The sequence below is a fragment of the Perognathus longimembris genome, chromosome 9, assembly GCF_023159225.1.
Source record: "Perognathus longimembris pacificus isolate PPM17 chromosome 9, ASM2315922v1, whole genome shotgun sequence".
Taxonomy (NCBI): Eukaryota; Metazoa; Chordata; class Mammalia; order Rodentia; family Heteromyidae; genus Perognathus; species Perognathus longimembris.
The window spans coordinates 22,612,409-22,632,879 of record NC_063169.1 but is presented as its reverse complement, the minus strand read 5'-3'; positions in this window follow the sequence as shown (position 1 = coordinate 22,632,879).

Sequence of the window (20,471 nt, the reverse complement as noted above, 5' to 3'; positions counted from 1 at the left end):
TTCGGCAGCCCTATCCCAGCTCAGCTTAGCCCGATCGGGACATGCTCTGCCCTCCCGCCTGCGGGAGTAGCATGCAGAGCCAAGTGTCCCCCACAATTTAGGCTTAGCATCTCCCCAGGGGAGACATGGAAATTTAGCCTGACAACACCACTCAATGAATATTTACCAAATGTAGATTTTTTTTTTTTTTCTTATTGGTTGTGGGGCTTAAACTCAGGACCTCAGCACTGATCCTGAGTTTCTACTCTGTCACTTTCAGCCACAATGCCCATTCCACTTTTCTTTTGGTTAGTTAGGCATAAGAATCTCATGAACTTTCCTGCTTGGGCTGGCTTTGAATCTCTGCTGTCAGATCTCAGGCTCCTGAGTAGTTAGGATTACAGACGTGAGCCACTTGTGACTGGAATGGGGATCATTTTGTATGTTCAAACTTAATGTATAATAAACAATACAGTATTACGACAAATACAAATTCAAATTTCTTTCAGTTATATTTATTCAGGAAAAATGTACTGTAAAGATGTTACTGAATTATTAGTGCTTATTTTAATTTTGAAATTAAATTATAGTGTTTTGTTACATGATAGCTCAATTTGGAAAACTATAATTTTAAAATGTATGTAGACATTGGGTATTGGGGAGCACTTTGTCTCATAAAAATAAAATATGAGTTTAATAGTCATCTTATTAATTCCTACAATTCTCAAGTATAGGATCAATAGGTCTCTGACTCCTTTCTTTACATACATATATGCACACACACACAAATCAAAAACACACACACACACATAAACAAAAAACACCATGCCACATGAGGAAATATAGAGTTGGGTATGCAGCTAGGTAAACTAGCTTTGCTAAACTCACATCGTTAATCTCACTTCTAATTGCTTTATAAAAAAACAAATTTGATTTCTTGGTGTTTCAAAATTTTTAATAACAAAATAATACCTAGGAAGTGTCATTGTAGTCTGAGAAAGAAGTTTGTTGAAGGAAATAACATGATCCCCTATAAATTCTAAATTTCCTTTGCAAAGCACTCAGATGCTCTAATTTGCAAAGGTGCCAGGATTATAGTCTCAAAGCTCTGTTTTACTGAGTTGTGTTTTTCTCTATGCATTTTGAAGGGTTGGTGCTGTAGTGAGAAGTGAGATGAGGAAGAAATTCCTCCAACATACTGTGCAGGTATGAGGAGTTGGGGCTGCAGAAATATGGGTGGACAGTAGAATGAAATTGTTGTCTCTCCCCATAGTGTGAGCTCCCAAAAGGGATGCCACACAACTGGAATCTAGATAGACAATATATTTATTTTCTATTGCTGTGTAATAAATTTCCACAAATTTAGTGGCATACAATTGCCCACATATTACTGTATACAATTTATATGCTATGTCACAATCTTTTTCCACCCAGAATAACTAAAATCTCAGTTCCAGATTTACAAGACTGATATCAAGGTGTCCATGATTTTCAATTTCATTTGAAGTATCAAGTCCTCATTCAAATCGTCTGGAACAGTGAATTTCCATATAATTGTAGGAACAAAACCATTGTCCCCTAGAAGTTAGCCATAGTTCCTGACATACACAGAACTCTGTGCACAAACAGCATGGCAGTTTGACTTCTCAAAGCCATAGGAGCATGTCTATCACTGCTTTTTAGCTTTTATTTTTCACTGTGGAATCACTGTAAAATGGCACACTTGATTATGGAAGACCCACCTAGGATATAGTTATTTTTTATCAGCACCCATTTTGACAAAATCTTTTCTTTGTCATATAAAGTATAGGAAATATATCATTATATTCACAGGTCATTCACAACTTATGAAGAGGGATTATTAATGAAGTCTTAATAAAATTTCATCATCACTACTATTTTGTTTGTCCTCTCATTATTTGTTTCAATTCCTTTCCTTAAAAAGTAGAAATGATGTTAGAGTGATAATTTATCTTAGAGACAGTCCTAATTAGAATAAACAGGTGTCTGTCAAACATTTTTTAACCAGAATGATAAGTTTATACTTGCTATGTTGTAATTCAATAGATATGCATATAAATGTATGCACACATATACATATGGATATATTTGCATACATATATGTATACATGCACATATCCACACATACAGGCCCACACATATATATAACTGAAAATGCCTATTCTTACTATATGCAATTAACTCTATCATGTTCTACTTAATCTATTCCACAATTAAATAAATACTAGCTATACTTCAATTAATTGTTATCTCAGGGGCTGGGAATATGGCCTATTGGCAAGAGTGCTGGCCTTGTATACATGAAGCCCTGGGTTTGATTCCCCAGCACCACATATATAGAAAATGGCCAGAAGTGGTGCTGTGGATCAAGTGGCAGAGTGCTAGCCTTGAGCAAAAAGAAGCCAGGGACAGTGCTCAGGCCCTGAGTCCAAGGCCCAGGACTGGCAAAAAACAAACAAACAAAAAAACAACAACAACACAAAAACAAAAACAAAAAAACCAAAACAGGATCAATTAATTGTTATCTCAAACTCCTTAATGTGTTATCCTTGAGAGTGGAAAACCATTGCACTAAACCAATGTTTAACTTTCGCTGACCAGTAGCTGTTTTTTTTTTTGTTGTTGTTTTTTTTTATTTTAAAGCTGAGATGTATATCCTTTAAAAACAATGACAAACTGAAAATATTCAGAGGGAGTGAATTTTATAATAGAACAATTAGTGTATAAATTGAAGCACAATAACAAAAATCAACCAAGTCTAGAATGAGTGAAAAATGCCTATGAAAACATTTGTAAGTGCATAGAAATATATACTACAAACATATATTTTCTTACCCCACCATTGCTGGCCTAGACTTTCAGCAAAGCATGCCAGTTAATGGTGTCCCTATTCATTCTGTGTTCTCCTCTCAGTTGAGTTAAGCAAGATTGTGGCTGAAGCTTGTCTTTCTTCATTTATTTTGTACTGTTATACTTAAGCATATAATGGGAGACTTGAAAGCCAAGTTAGTGTCAAAGTTCTCTATGTATTCCGGGCAGGAAGAGTTGTCTGAAATTTAGATTCAGCGCATCAGATTTTTGAACCATGTGAAGACTAATTGTACAAATGTCAATCTTTTGGGGGAGTTCATTAAATTATGATATTTAATTATCATCAATGTCAGTGAAAGAAAAAAATATCCAAATCTTTCCTAAAAGCTGTTCATATCCACCTATTGATTGATAGAAGCCTATTGTTTGCTAGTGCCTAGCAATGTTCTTCCTTGAATATATTACCTTGAGATTTCCCCAAACCTGAGATTTTTGGAACTCTAATGAAAAAATAGCTTCTATTGTTAGAGGGAAAGTGCAATTTTATAAGCAGACACTGGGACTCTCTCCATCCACCCATTGAACATAAATCTATGACTTGATTGATTTCGACACATTCTTTACCAGCCCATTATTGGCTGCAGAATCCTATGAATAAATATAAGAACCTATTTGTTGGTTGGCATATCAGAACATGTTAGTAAGGCATGGTTTCAATTTGTAAAATATCATATTGATTTCATTTCTAGGTAATATGGAAAATATGATTCAAAAATGTATATGTTTTTTAAATATTTGCCTAGATATAGTCAGTATATATTGAAGTAACTATGTGATATCTATAGAAGAAATTAGTAAATAATGAAAAAGGGTATAGTAGAGATTGTATTAGACTTTACAGAAACCATGCTCCTATCAATAAGGGCATTGATTGAAACATAATGATGGTCTTACCTTTCTTGAATCTTATTATTGGATCCAGAAACTCTATTAATTCTATGACATTTGTAAGTAAAGCAATGGTTTGGAAATGTGTTGCCACATACGAAGAGACATGAGGATATATACATTCTTGAGCTAGGATAAATTCATTGTAAACATCCAAAAATATCTTCTGTCCATGTAGTATCAACAGAAAAATTCCAGTAAATTATAACAATCGTAGTAGGATAGGTAGGCAGTACTACAATGGGAAGGGATGCAAATTAAATAATAATCAAATATATTCATAAAGAATCACAAAATATATGTCATGTTTTATTTAGCATATAGATACATTGTTCACTAAGAGCTTCAGCATATGGCAAGAATAAATTACTTCTTTTTTTAAATCCCTAAACACCTTTCAAGTCATCAACAGAAATAATACACTAGAGTATAGACACAGAAATATAAAACCAAAACCGAGGAAATCACAAATGGGAACCTACAAATCACAAATTTAAGTCATAATGAAAGAGGAAAAGAAGAAGAATAGATTCAAATAAAAGCTACCATTGTAATATAACACTAACTTCCAAAAACAATGTAATTAAGTGTAGAGGCAAGACCTAGTTCCATAAATAGCTTTCCATAATCACATACAATTGGCACACAATTGTTTTCTACTAGAAAAAATGAATGAAATATTAAATATCTGATAGAATGGAGCACCTAATTAAGTCTCCCACTGAATTAAGTAAGCATCTCTTTTCCCTTTTCCTTTATGTCTCAAGAAGTGGCTGTTAAAAATGCTTGGCATAATTACAGTCAAAATAGATGTATTTTTGCCTGTTCTGAACAACATGGAGTTTGGCAGGAAATTAAGAATTCAAACCGCAGCCAACTTATTGAATCTTTACATTGCTCATGCAAGCAAGAAAATCCTAGGGCTTTGTAAGCTGATAAAATAATTATATAGTTGTGTCTTTTCCCATGTCCAGCACTGGTGTTGTGCCTTCTTACATATCAGAAAAAATCAGCTATTGGAATCAACTCTTAGCAAGACTTTAATATATTGATTCCATATTGTAGGAAGCTCATAAAATTTAATATATTAGTAAATTTATAAGACAATATTAAATTTCTACTATTAGCAATGTGTGATTTTTCCTTCTATTTTGTCTCATTTCTTTACACTGTGGTCTTTCTTAGTAGCTTAAAAATCACTACTTTACAATCCTTACCAAGTATCAACTTTGTGGTGGAGAGAACATATAACAGAAAACAAAAACTCTGAGTTTTACATGTAAATATCTGTCTATTGTCTGTAATTAAATGTTATTGCATTTGATGGCTGGTCTACTCCTTCTATAAAATACTTGTCTTGATATGCTTTCCAGTGACCATGTGCCAACCTAAAAGTATGATTGAAGGTGTCAGTTGGGGCAACATTTTTTTTTTTACCTTCTTTTCCCTTTTAATTATTAGAGTATATTATTGTAAAAATGTTTGGTTGTGATACTGGAACACATACGCACTATATGCCATGGACATATTCACTATCTCCCTTATTATTTACTTTCTCACTTCTTAGTCTTTCCACTTGTTCAATTTATTTTGTAGTTTTGTAGTTTTCATAGTTTTATTATATTATTTTTATAAATGACTATAATGTACTTTGAGCATATTGACACCTTCATCCTCCTTTTTCCCTCACCCTTCTTGCACTGAATCCTTACCCCCCAAAATATCTCATATCTTTTATATTTATGTCATGAATGTGTATGCATACATACATGATGTATGTATTAAAAGCAAGTGTGTGATACTTGTTTTTCTTAGCATAGCTTATTTTATTTACCATGTTGATCTCCAGTTCCATTCATTGCCCTGAAAATAAACTAATTCTTTATGGCTGAATAATATTCCACTGTGGACACATATGTACAAATATATACATATATACACATATATGTTCACACATATATATATACACTAATCAATTAAAGAGTCAAAATACATGCTACAATTTCCATCCCAATTCAGTTGGCCAGCCTGTGCTTTCTTCTATACATTTCAAGAAAACTAGACTAGACCAAAGGAAATAACATATCTGAAAATTTTCTAGTGATATATTACAATTAATTAAAATTAGAAATTGAAAGCTATGACATTAATTCAAGCTATCATTTATCTTTATTAAAATGTTTGGAATACACTTCTGATTCTTTACTTATAAAGTAGTTTTTAAACATGTTAGGAAATTTGTCATAAATAACTGTAAATTGTGAAAACTGCCTATAAAACAACCGTTTTATGCACTAGAAAGGAGAAACAAGTTGTAATTCTTTTTTTTTGCTTTCCTGAGCAGAAATTAGTAATATTATTTCATTCTGTAGTAAGAATTATTTTATTTTTGTTTTTATTTTCAAAGTGATGTATAGAGGGATTGCAGTTACATACACAAGGAAATGAGTACATACCTTGTCCAATTTGTGACCCACTCCCTCATTTTCCTCTCACCACCCCTCCCCCAACCACCCCCCAGTTGTGTAGTTACTTTACAACATATTGTCTTATAAGTAGTGCATTTGCATTGGTTTACCTTTTATCCTTTGTCTCACCATTTTGATGTTCCCCTTCCCTTCTCTAATTCAGACAAACATATAAAACACCCAGGGTACCAGAAACAAATAGAGTGAGAGTAGGGGTAAATCAGAGGGAAGATAAACAGAAGGAAAAATAAATTATTTCACATAGTATATTAAAACTAGCAACATCAATGATGAAACACTTGTTTCCATAGTTTGAGATGTACATAGCTATTGAGCTATTTTTATTCTTTTTTTTTTTTTTTTTTTTTTTTTTTTGGCCAGTCCTGGGGCTTGGACTCAGGGCCTGAGCACTCTCCCTGGCTTCTTCTTCTTCTTTTTTTTTTTTTTTTGCTCAAGGCTAGCACTCTACCACTTGAGCCACAGCGCCACTTCTGGCCATTTTCTATATATGTGGTGCTGAGGAATCGAACCCAGGGCTTCGTGTATGCGAGGAGAGCACTCTACCGCTAGGCCATATTCCCAGCCCTCTATTGTTATTCTTGAGAGAAGCTGCAAGGTATATTTGTGAGATAAAAAATGTGTAAAATATTCAGAGGTCCAGCAATTACAATTTTTCAAACTTAATCATTTTTGTTTCCCAGTCCTGAGGCTTGAACTCAGGGCCAGTGACTGTTCCTTAGCTTTTTCATTCAAGGTGGACACCCTACCACTTGAACGGCAGCTCCATTAGTACATAAACTACTATGTGTCTGATTCCAGAAAGATGGTGTTTTAAGGTGACACTGATACAAATAAGGTTCTGTGAATACATCCCATGCATCAGGAAAGCCATCTGTGAGTAGCTTTCATGTTCCTGTTGGAATAAAATCATAAGATATCCATCACAACTCTTTCAAAGACATTAAGTCAAATATTTTGATTATTCAGTTAATTCACTCTCAATCTACTAGTCCTTATTTCCTTTATTGGGGCATTAGGAATTTTTTCTTCTCAATTTATTTTACATTTTTTAAATTGTAAATACAAATATTGTTTTTCCCCTTTATAGAAAAGGTATTAAGAGAATTCAAAGATAGATATGGGAATGTAGGTCGGTATCAGAATGGCTGTGTAGAATGAACATGGCCCTGGGTTCAATCTTAACACTGAAAGACGGAGAAAGAGAAGGAAGAGAGACAGATAGACAGATGGACAGACAGACAAAGAGACAGAGAAAGACAGCGATACAGGGAGCGACAAAGGCAGAGGCAGACACACAGAGGAGAAAGACAGACACAGAAACACAGAAAGAAACAGAATGAAAACATAATATAAACAAAATTTAACAAACTACCTAAATAAATGATGAGAGACAGAATATTTCATGGTTACATATGGATAATTTCTTATCTTCCTTTTGGGTTGGTAAAGCATGAAGAACTTCTAATCTGATAGCATATTACTTCTCATTGGCTCAGCAAAACTATTTTTGAATCTACAAAGCCTTTGCCATCATCCTATTCAGGGAAATCTATCACAGTTTTGCAAATCACTCAAATTTTGCAGGAAATTATAATGCTGAAAATGATCACATAAGTCTCCATTTTTGCTTTGGCCTTGTTCTGTTCTTAGATATCGGACTTTATGGCAGGTGTTTAATCCTTAAAAAAAATCCACAAAATTTGCTTCGTATTAGCAACAGCCATTTCATGCAAGCAATTTCATAATGTTCATTCAGTTACATTACACACACTTTAGGGTTACAATATATAGACATATTTCTGTTTCGAATTATTTAAAAATTAACCCTTTACATTTGTTAGTACTGTTTTGATAGCAATGTGATACATAATGTGCATATCAAAACTCTAATTTGAGATGGAACAGTATTGTAACAATACATTAGAGGATAGAGTATGGCAGGAAGGTTGAGAGAAAGAAAAAATATTGAATGGCATTAGAAATTGATGCATATAAATGACTGATTGACTTGGGAAATATGACACATTTTGTGCAAGAAACAGCTACTCTGTCTGTCCATGGTGGTACATAAAATTTAGAAGTTACATTCAAAAGAATAGCAAATTCTCCATCTGCTGGCAATTACTTACTTCTATTCAAAATTTGAACCATATTTTAAAGATATCACTCATCATGTCTTTTTACACTGCTTTTTAGAAATTTCAGACCTAAGATACTAGGAAAAAATATTCTTCAATTCATAAAAAATATTTTTAAGACTGCATAAAATAAGGAGATAGCCTAACAGAAGGTAAAATTAACTATTATGGAAGTCATTTCAGGATTCTGCCGTAGCCTCTGCCATCATCCCATCACATGCAGAAACCGGGAGATTGCTACAAAGGATGGATTGCAGACACCATAGATGCTAAGGATGATTCTTACTATGTTGCTCAAGGTGACTAAGCCTGGCATTCAAGACCCTGATGGTTAAATACTGGGGCAGGATTGCAGAATAGAAGCTGCTTTTGTAAGACTTGGAAAGAAAGAGGATTCTGGGTAATGAATGAGATATTAGCTTCCAAGGAGGGAATGTGAGGAGAAATTCTGAAAACCAATAAAGAATTTATGAGAAATATAAACAGCATGCAGAATCAGAAAACAACTCAGAGGATAGTTCTAAGAAAGTTGCAATGGCTCCCCTACAAAGGGAGATGAAGCCAACACTGAAAAAACAGTGAAAGATGACTACTGGAACAATCAACCTGGTGATTACTGAACACTGGGACTTCTAGAGATTGGAGAAGTCCGTGTTTCAAACAAACTTTTAATCTAATTCAGGTATTTGATCTGTAAGTGATGCCTCCTGAATAGAAAGCTGGAGGGGGAGAAAAAGTTAAACATCTCACCTAGCATGCTGTCAGAGTTCACTAGTAAACCACCATCTTGATAAAGACTATTGTTAAAGACTGAACTGCTCTGGGAAGCAGAAAACATATCACAGTCACAAATTGGGCCATGTGTAGGCCCCAGTCTACATTGGCTGAGTTAGAGATGGCCACACAAGAAGATAGTGGCCAAGAAGGAGTAACTAACTCAATCCAGCTGAGAATAACACACATTAGGGTTCATGGAATGTGATGTCACAGAAAGTGCTATCATCTGACATGAGGATATAACCAGTACTTATCTTGGAGGCTTGGCTGATCCTTTCATACATTCTGAGACATCCTGGAAATACTCGAGGTGCTATTCCACTAAGCTCACGGAACATTTGTCATGCCCTGTGTGTACAGTCTATTGTCCTCAGGCTACCACACAGAGTCACACATACAAGGCAGACTTATACCAATGAGAGAGGTCTACAAAGGTGTAGACTTGAACACACCTTGGAACACATAAATTGACTGAGTGGGATCATATCTGGGAAAAAGTGTCTCCAGCACAAATACTTCAGCCACAAGGAATTTTTGTTCCCCTCCATCTATTCCATTGTTTTGTTGCTTGTTGTTTGCTTGCTGTTTTTTATGTTTGCTTATTTGATTTGTGCTAGCACTGAGTCTTGAGTTCAGGGCCTGGGAGCTGTGCCTGAGCTTTTGTGCTGAAAGCTAGCAGTTTGCCACTTGAGCCACAGCTCCACTTCCGGAATTTTTTTTTTTTTTTTGATTAATTGGATAAAAGAGTCTCAGGAGTTTTCCTGACTCTGCTGGCTTTGAACCACAATCCTTAGATCTCACCCTCCTCATTACAGGAGTGAGCCACCAGCACTCAGTCCATCATTTATTTTTATATTTTTTTACATTTTATTATAGTTTCATTTAGTCTTAGATTTTTCTTTACTTTAATAAGATTGTTTTTCTCTTCTGCTGTCTTATTTTCTCCCTTTTAAATGATGAGTTGATCTTTGTTAAATTGAATTACTTAGTTTATTCCTCAATATTTTGGGGGGTTTTCTCCCTTTGTTATGATGGTGGGTCATTTCTAATTGATACTGTTCTCCTATACCAAGTTAGCCTTCAACTTGAACTTAATACCATTGATTGTTTCCTTCCTCCTGAGTGAAGCTTCAGAATCTAGTCTAGCACAGGATAAATGGTGATTGCAAGTTGGGCTCTAGTGCCTCATGTCTGTGATCTCAGCTTCCTAATGACAGGAAGCTGAGATTTGATAATTGCAGTTTGTAGCCAGCCTGATAGTCTTATCTCCAATTAAGTAAATTTTTTTGTTACGAGGAGGGCAGTGGAGCTATGATTCAAAGCACTACAGCACTAACCTTAAGCACAAAAGCTTAGGGATTCTGCCCAGGCCCTGAGTTAAAGCTCCAGGACCACCAAACACACATACAAAAATAGTGATTGCATACCTATTTGTATATTTACATTATATTATTGTTTAGTTATATAATCCCAGAGTAATTCTATGAAATATTCTTAAGATATTGGATTTATACATTACACGCTGAATTTTTATGCATTCATTTTGGTGTGTAAGCCAATGAATTTGTTCATTTTCGTTTACTGAATTTATTTGAATCTTCCAAGTAAAAGTATACTATTTGGAATTAATGAGATCATGTATTTTTCACTTCTTCAGTATTATATGCCTGTTCATTTACATATCTTGGATTTACATATGTTACTTGTTTGTGTACTTTATGCCATTCTAACAGCCTGAGCTTTGTTGAATCAGTCATTCATGAAGCACTGGGTTGATCTAGCCATCTATTTTAATCTTGACCGAACCTTCTGGTATATTAGGAGCCTCAGCTGCATTTTCAGGTTCACTCAGTTTGTGTTCTATAGTTTCTCAGCAGAGGGCATGAGAGTAGTGAGAGACCAAGAGACACTGAGGAAGACATAGAGAGATTTTTTTTCCAAAGTACATAATGAGTTTAATACACCCTGGAATAAATATACTGGAATAATACACTGTGGCTGTTAACAGATGAGATTCATTGTCTCTGTCTTATTACCTTTTCCTGTGAAGAGACTCATAGAGATATTTTTTTAAGAATGCAAACAGTAGAAGTAATAACCCCCATTTCTCTGAATTTCTATTACATTTGAACTATTCTATGGTTTAAAAAAAGAAATAAAATAAAGCTCTCACCAACACTTGGTGACTTAGATTATCAAGTGACTATAGATATGAATCTCCATTGATACAATGCTAGTTTCTCAGTTTAGGAGACCAGTGATAGTCCCAAAGTGACTCAGTGCTACCAATTTTTTATTCCCCATTTTAAGAAATATCATCAGTGAACCCATTTAATTGCCTTGTTATGTTTGTATAATTAAAGGGAAGTCTCTCTCTCTCTCTGTCTCTCTGTCTCTGTCACTCTCTGTCTCTCTGTCTCTCTGTCTCTCTCTCTCATACACACACGTGATCAAATCATCAGAAATGAATAAAACCTACATCTTCATTATATCTTGATAATAGGAAGTTTCGTGTTACTTAAATTGATATTTTGATTATTTTAGCATTTTTGTCTCTAATTTAATAAAGAGAATATTCTCCTAGAAGAGACTATTCATTGACTGAAAAAAACTGATGATCTGGAGTTCCTAGAATCAGTAGTCTTCCCTATTTTTCACATGCATTTACATGAGAGAGAGTATAAATGCCCTATTAGTAAATGGAGAAATAATAGCTATTAGCTCCGAAGTTATTTTTTAATATATTGTGAACTGAAAAAAAAACAGTGATCAAATCTCTAAAATATTTGCAGTCAAATATTGTCAAGGACATTGGCAACCAAAATCAATTTTCAGCACTGATTCTAATGGCAAAGAAAATACTTTTCCTCTTTTTAGAATTTGAGCTAATGTCTTATAACAAATGATAAGAACATTTTAATTTATTTTGTGTTTGCCACGATCAGCATTCTGGAAGAAGAAAACTTCACTGAATATGTTGTGGATCAGTATTTAAATATAGCTTTTAGACCTTTAGTTTTAACAAAGTGTTTAGATAAAATAGGCAGCTTGTAATCAAAGCAACAGCAGAATCTGCTATTATCTAATCCTTTTTTTAGTTGTGTGTGTGTGTGTGGTTTTTTTCTTGTTTGATTTTTTGGCCAGTCCTGGGCCTTGGACTCGGCCTGAGCACCTTCCCTGGCTTCTTCCAGCTCAAGGCTAGCACTCTGCCACCTGAGCCACAGCTCCCCTTCTGGCCGTTTTCCATATATGTGGTGCTGGGGAATCAAACCGAGAGCTTCATGTGTAGGAGGCAAGCACTCTTGCCACTAGGCCATATTCCCAGCCCTTAGTTGTGTTTTTTTTAAATTTTCTTTTATAGTACATTATTATTTTTCTTATTTATTGTCAAAGTGATGTACAGAGAGGTTACAGTTTCATACGTTAGGCCTTGGTTACATTTCTTATACTAATCCTTGAGTCTTCCATAAGAGACAACTTGAATTCATGCAAAAAGGGGAAGGATACATTTATGATTACAATTGTATCATCATCATCATCATCATTATCATTATCATCATCATCTGTTCTGATCCTGGGTCTTGAACTCACGTCTTAGGCACTATCTTTGAGCCCTTATTTAGTTCAAGGCTGTTGCTTTACCCCTTGAGCCACAGCTCCACTTCTGGCTTCTTGGTAGTTGATGGGAAATAAATGACCAGAAATTTTATTGCCTGAGATGGCTTCAAATTGTGATCCTAAGATGTCAGCTTTCTGCATAGCTAGGATTACAGGTGTGACCTACTAGCACACAGCTTTAGCTATTTAAAAGCATAAAGCACATGGTTTGTAATATCACTGTTAATATTTGATAAAACATAAATGTTAGTGATATACACTCTATGAAAGCCTAGGTCTGAGGAAGAACTTTCATGGAAATTTTCTAGGCATAAATAACAGTTGACTTAACAAAAAGATAAGGTAATTGGAGAAGAGCCATTGCCCAAATTTCAAGCTCCAGTACCCCCATGATTTTTTAAGTAAAATAGCTAAGTAAACAAATGAAGATTGGAGAGAAAGAAAGAAGAAGAAAAAGAAGAATGCCACAAACATAACTCAATGAATTAAAAAGATAGAGAAATAGGGGCTGGGGATATGGCCTAGTGGCAAGAGTGCTTGTCTTGTATACATGAGGCCCTGGGTTCAATTCTCCAGCACCACATATGCAGACAATGGCCAGAAGGGGCGCTTTGGCTCAAGTGGCAGAGTACTAGCCTTGAGCAAAAAGAAGCCAGGGACAGTGCTGAGGCCCTGAGTCCAAGCCGCAGGACTGCCCCCCCCCCAAAAAAAAAGGTAGAGAAATAAAGACACTGTACTTACAAACATCCAATATATTTTTGGCAAAGTAAGTACAACACATACCCTCCACCACTACTTCATGGAGGAAGCTGTTGTGACTTGAAGAATTAGAACTACAAAAATATACTTAACAGTATCTGACAGATTTGAAAGATTTTTCATTTCTTCAACTAATCTAGTTGAATATTTAATGCCTTGACAAAGATACTTATGCCATTTTGTGACTGAGTATTATCTATTTTTCACAGATAGCTTCCACATAATGAACGAAGAATGGAGACAAAACATGGGTTACTTTCACTTCTTCTTGGAAGCATTAACACAGTAAGTGGTTATAATAAAACGTATGATCATTGTATTAAAATATAATAAAAACAAATGAAAGCTCTGTTAAGCAATGTGTTCAGAAAACATCACATTTTATATAGGTGTCTTTACTGAAAGCATTAAATATAATTGTGGTTATTTTTTCTAGGAACCAGAAACACTGAAAACACTTTGTCAAGGAAAATGAAATTGATATAAAGTAATGTATGATTTATAGTTAACACTTTCCAACTGATAATTGTTTCATTTACTTCCCACTAACACTTCAGAATTTTCTGGTGTTTCAATCACTATTCTCCACATTTTTAATTAAATAAAATGCATGATGTTTTTATAACATATATTAAGGATTAACTGAGATATTGGTAGATTGAACTGTGTGATCCAGAATAAACAGTTACTATGTAGAAGTTTCTCTAGTCATTCAAATACAATTCTAATAAAAATTGTAAGCTTAGAGAGAAGTTTTAGCAATATTTAAACAATGCAAATATATTATAGTATCATTACAGTATTACCATGTCACCTTCTTACTCTTCTCTTTATAAATTTTTGCACATGTGTCTTTTATCCTCCATGATTATTATTATTTTTTTTTTGGCCAGTCCTGGGGCTTGGATTCAGGGCCTGAGCATTGTCCCTGGCTTCTTTTTGCTCAAGGCTAGCACTCTGCCACTTGAGCCACAGCGCCACTTCTGGCCGTTTTCTGTATATGTGGTGCTGGGGAATTGAACCCAGGGCCTCATGTATAGGAGGCAAGCACTCTTGCCACTAGGCCATATCCCCAGCCCCCCTCCATGATTATTGATCCAATTGATGCAGTTTGATCAGTGTCTTCTAAAGACACATTACTCAACAAGTATTCAAGTAAAATTTTCTTCTTTCCTCATCTTTCTGCTGTCCTCCTCCTCCTCCTCCTCCTCTTCTTCCTCTGCCTCCTCCTCAACTTCCCTTTTATCCTTCCTTTCCTGTTGTTCTTGTGCTATTGCCCTTGAATTCAACTATATCTTTAGACCTTCTTGGTATAGTTAATTTTCATATAGGATTTCAAGCCTTAGTTGAAGATCTTCATCAGACCATGATCTTCCAATCTCTACCTGCTGAGTAGTGTGATTGCAAGTTTGCACCATGGTAATATTGAGGCTCATTTTTTGGCCTACTCTGTTCATCTTTCTGTGTTTACTTCCCATGTAGATGGGATAACAGTCATGTGACACAATACTTGCTGTCATTAAATTCTTAAAATGTGAACAATTAAATACAGGTTTAAGTGAATCAATGTGTGTTTAAATTCTCTGTTGTTTGAAATTGTGACTTGATGTATACAAACAGAAAAAAAATCACCAAACACATTTAGGTTGGACAAATCTGAGCTTCTTTAGTAGACAGGAGTAGTGATGTTACTACTGTCACATGAAGAAGGATTAAACTTCAAAGATCTCATGAAAGGAATTGAATGTTCTATTCTACTTCTATGGAAGAGCAAGAGTTGGTTGAAAACTTATTTTCATGAACTGAAGGAAAATCAGTATTTTTTTTTCTGTTTCTAGGGCTTGAACTCTGGGCCTGGGTTCTTTCCCTGAGCTTTTTGCTCTAGGCCAGTGCTCTTCCACTTGAGCTATGGCTCCACATAGTGCTTTCTGCAGTTAATTGAAGGTAAGAATGTTAGGACTTGAAGCCCAGGTTGACTTCTAGCCTTTATCCTCAGAGCTCAGCTTCCTGAATTGCTAGGATTAAAGGAGTGAGTCACTGGAGTTAAGCTAGTTTTTGTTCTCTTTATATAATTATTTTATGGATTTGGCATTAGAGTTTTATTAAAGAGGAATCCAATGTCATTTGAACTTCTGTTCAAATATTAATCATAGGAAGGATAATATGTCATGACATAAGTTGTTACTCTTCTCTGTTCAATTCCTCACATTTTAGTTAATGAATTTTAACTTTTTGTGAGATTTTATATATATATATATATCTCATCATCTGCTTAAGAGTTCCTTTATCAATATGTATCAGTAATAACAGTATTAATAATTTGCTTTTTTGTTATATCTGATAGATTGACTTCAGACACATGTGAAGGAAAATCTGACTTAATTGGCTCCACATATTAAAAACTTGTTGACTCATGAATGTAAGTCAATTGATAGGATAAATTTCAGAGCCAGTTTATTTTGATACCCTGAATGTCTGTTTATTGTCATGTGTGTGTGTGCATGTGTGGGTTATTTTAATTGTGCATGTTGGTATAAATGTAGGGCAACAAGCTGGCCTGAAGGTGGCCTCTTTTTCATATTGGCATATAATAGCATGGAGAGGAAGTGAAGATATTTGTTAGCCCTTTACCTTCTTTTATACCTCCCTCCCATTGGTCTCTTTTGCTTCTCAAATACTCTTCCTTCAACTTTCATGTTCATTTTATTTTAACATTTCTACAAAAACGGTTTGGTTGATTATAATTGAAATGTTTAGATGATTTATGTGCTCTCATTCTAGTCATGACAAGTATTAAGCCAAATACTGACTTTTTGATTGTGGCATTAGTCAGTTATACTTAAGGATTGTATATTTAAACTAAATTCAAATGCAGGAGGAATTAATTGACCAAATTTATTCTTTTAATTATCTTGTTTTGAAACATTTTGTCCAGTGCCTTTTTTGTGGTCAAAAGCAGCAAAACTCAAAGCAGCTATGTTACTAAGGTGATTACTTTTCTGCTTTACAAAACTTATATATACATTTAATTAAATATCAAGATCTTAAACTCTTGGGGTAATTATCACAAGTGTGATCTATTAGGCAATGAAGAACAGTGTGATTGTTGAGATCAATTAATTATTGATTGATTTCTAATGTATTTACTGTGTTGTTGCAATAATGTCAATCACAATGTTGTATACTATCTTTGTTAAATAGATTTTAAAAAAGTAGTATTTTATAACTACTATTTAAAAACTTTGAGGTTTTTGTTCCGGGAATGGCAGTGCAGACTGAACTGATGGATATCAGATTTGATGTTCCTATACAAACAGTATTTTAACTGGAGGTTGGAGGCCACACCAAGTGCTTAATGTAGTTTGTGTCCTGCTTTCCTTTGAAATCGCAACAAATGAATGATTCTTATCAACTCTTAAATCATATATAAATATACTCTTGTAATATAAATAGTATAATGTTTAGTGTATTTATTGAATTGGGCAATGTGATATTAAGATACATAAAATTTGAATTGTGGCATTGGATATATTTTTTAACTTTTTAGGAAATTAAAAGTGTAAAGAAGACATCAGTTTGAAATGTAATTCGAATGGATATTTTGGAGTATGTGTCAGAGGAAACATTAAAGCCACTTTATTAATCCCATGGATGGCTGTTGAACTTCAATTGAATATTTTTTAATCCTTTAGTTTTTATTAAGAAACTGATTGAGTATTCTCTAAAGCAAAAACAAGCTTATCCTCTGAACTTTTCATCTTAAACCTTTTTCTGCAGGTGACTGATAAATAATTGTGTAATACATAACCTGTTCAGAAAAGTTATATAAATAAATTATAGGAGAGAGTTATAGTAGCCATTGCCCAAATTTCAGTGATCTATTTTTAATTCTCACAGTTTTTAAATTTTTGCTTTAGCTCATTCGAGAGAAAAAGGTTTAAGGATGAAGGAAATGCTGAAATCTTCCTGTCCAACTATACATTCATTGTGAATTCCTGCTGTCACCAACTGGGAAACTCAGCTCAGGTGTTAGACACTCAGCTCAAGATTGTTGAAGCCAATAATAGGCTTTTAATTGGCTCATAAAACTAAGGAAGTCAGGAATAGAATGGCCTGTGGCAAGAGTGGACACTCTGTTGTGGTTCCTTTCCAAGATTTTATGAATCTTCAGAGAGAGAAACCAAGTTAGCTGGACACAGAGTTAGTACACATTGGACTACAATCACTGACCTCTGAATTTTTATATAATGTAAAGTATACATATGAGTATGTCTAGAGAGAAGTGGAAATTCATAAATTGATTTCTTCATTATATTTGTTTATAATAGATAATGGAGAGTATTTTTTGATTAAAATTGTTCTAAAAGAAGTAGTGAGGAGATAATGAATAAATAAAAACAACAGTCATCCATTGCACTTGGCAAGAATGTCACTATATATGAACAATAGGAAAAGTAATGGATCATCAATGATATCCATATGCTAATCTACAAAACTTATTAAGTCTATTCTGCATGGCAGAAATTACATTTGTTATTCTGAGATGGAGGTCTTTTCCTGAGTTATCAGGATGCTCTCTAAATTCAATGTCATCTGTCTTTATAAGACAGAGGTAGAAAGAGACTGAAATATGACAGAAGATGAGATGATGATATCCGGAATACAGAAGCAAAATGTGAAGTGCTTCATCCAAAGGCCAAGGAATGGGAGCTTCTACCAGCCCCTGAAGAAGGGATCAGAGGCATATCTCATGGTTAGGAGACTGCAGAACTGTTCACACTGATTTGGATTTTAACTTTCTAAAACTGTGAGGATAGTTGTATCTATTTCAAATTCTCAAGTTCATGTTTATTTATTACTGTAGCCACAAGACACTGATGCAATTACCAGAGAATGAACACTTGACCACTGTAATGAATCTACTTTCTGTTCTACTTATTTCTTATGGAAGATTATTCACACTATCATGTTTCTTGCTGAAGTGTGAGTTTTTAGATGTGCAGAATCTGAACCAAGAGCTTTTTTTGTTTTAATATTTGTAGTACCTTTAAGTAGTTGTACAAAGGAGTTGTGATTTACTGAAGCAGTTTATGAATATGGTTCATCTTGATCAATATCACCCCCTTCAACATTCTCACCCACGGTTTTTAGGTTATATATTGAAATTTTTGCCCTAAAAAAAGCAGTTTTTGCATACAATGTCTCCAGATCTTCATTGCTTCTACATTTTCATTCATCCCTTCTTTGTGTCTCTTTTATCACTGTTGCATTGGTTCACTTTTTTTCTTTCCATCATAATTTTTCTTGTATTTCTTAATTCCATGGTATGTACAATTAATTCGTGTGCATTCTCCATCCTTCCTGCCTTCATTCTTCTATGCCTTTCCCATTGACTCTACCTTCACTTCTTGCAAGTACTCAATTTCTGGCACTTATTTGTTGGGCTTTGACTAAATCTTCCTAAAAAATTATACTATTTGAACTCTTAATAGAATCTATTATATATTAGTGAACATGGTTGTGGTGGTAGCTTTAGTGTGGCCTTGATTGTATTCTATTGAATAAATGCACAGAAGTTAAACTGCTGGGTCATAGGATAGTTCGGTGTCTAGTTTTTCAGGACCCTCCATACTGCTGTCTGGCATAGTTGAACCACTCCCACCAACATTATGATAGAGTTCCCTTTTGGCTACAACCACGTCAGTGTTTGCTATTGTTAATTTTCTTGATATTGGACATTCAAACTGGGTTGACGTGGAAACTCAATGTTGTTTTTATAGACATTTCCTTTATAGATAGAAATGTTAAAAAACATTTTTTCAGATGTGTATTGGCCATATTTACTTCTGAGAAGCACATCGTGTTGGGGATATGGCCTAGTGGCAAAAGTGCTTGCCTTGTATACATGAGGCCCTGGGTTCGATTCCCCAGCACCACATATACCGAAAACGGCCAGAAGTGGCGCTGTGGCTCAAGTGGCAGAGTGCTAGCCTTGAACAAAAAAGAAGCCAGGGACAGTGCTCAGGCCCTGAGTTCAAGGCCCAGGACTGGCAAAAAAAAAAAAAAAAAAAAGAAATTAGCACATTTGTTAATTGGGCTATTGATTCTTTGAAGGTTTATTTTTCGAGGGTTTAATTTTTTAAACTATATGTATATTTTTCATTAGATCCTTGTCTCATGTATAGCTGGTAAATGTTAATGTATTGTTTATTACCTTTCTCATTTTTACCCTCAGCCTTCATTTCCATGCACAATTGAGGCATTCCAGTTTGGCAATGATGACTGCCTATCTTAAAACACTGCACCTAAGCCAAGAATCCATGACTTATATTTGTAACCCTAGCTACTGAGGAGGCTGAGATTTGGGGACTGTGGTTCAAAAACAGCCTGGGAAGGCAAGCCTATGGAACTCTTATCTCCAGTTAACTTTCTAATCCTGTAAGTGGATCTATAGTTGAAGTAGTAGAGCACCAAATTTGACTTCAAAGCTAAGGGGAGAGTATTCAAAGGCTGAGTTCGCGCCCTAGTACACACACACACACCCACACCCACACACCCACACACACACAGATATTATTTCTTAATCTGTGCATATTAAGGAGGCACACAAAACCATTGACCCAGTTAGCATGATTTAGTGGAATTATACTTGGCTATATCTGGATTTATATAAAACTATGGGATTTATAACTTCAATATGTTTCAAATGATCATAAAACAACGTAATGAATACCATTATATCTCAAAATGCAAGCAAATAGCTGTTACTATTGACATTTTAGTTTTACAATGATATAAATGTCATACCTGCATTAAACATTGTCTTTTCTATTCTCATTATTTTCATTTAATACTTATATATAGAAATACCCATCTGAAACTGGTGAATTTCAAATTGATGGTAATCTCTGGTACACATTTGTAAAATTTA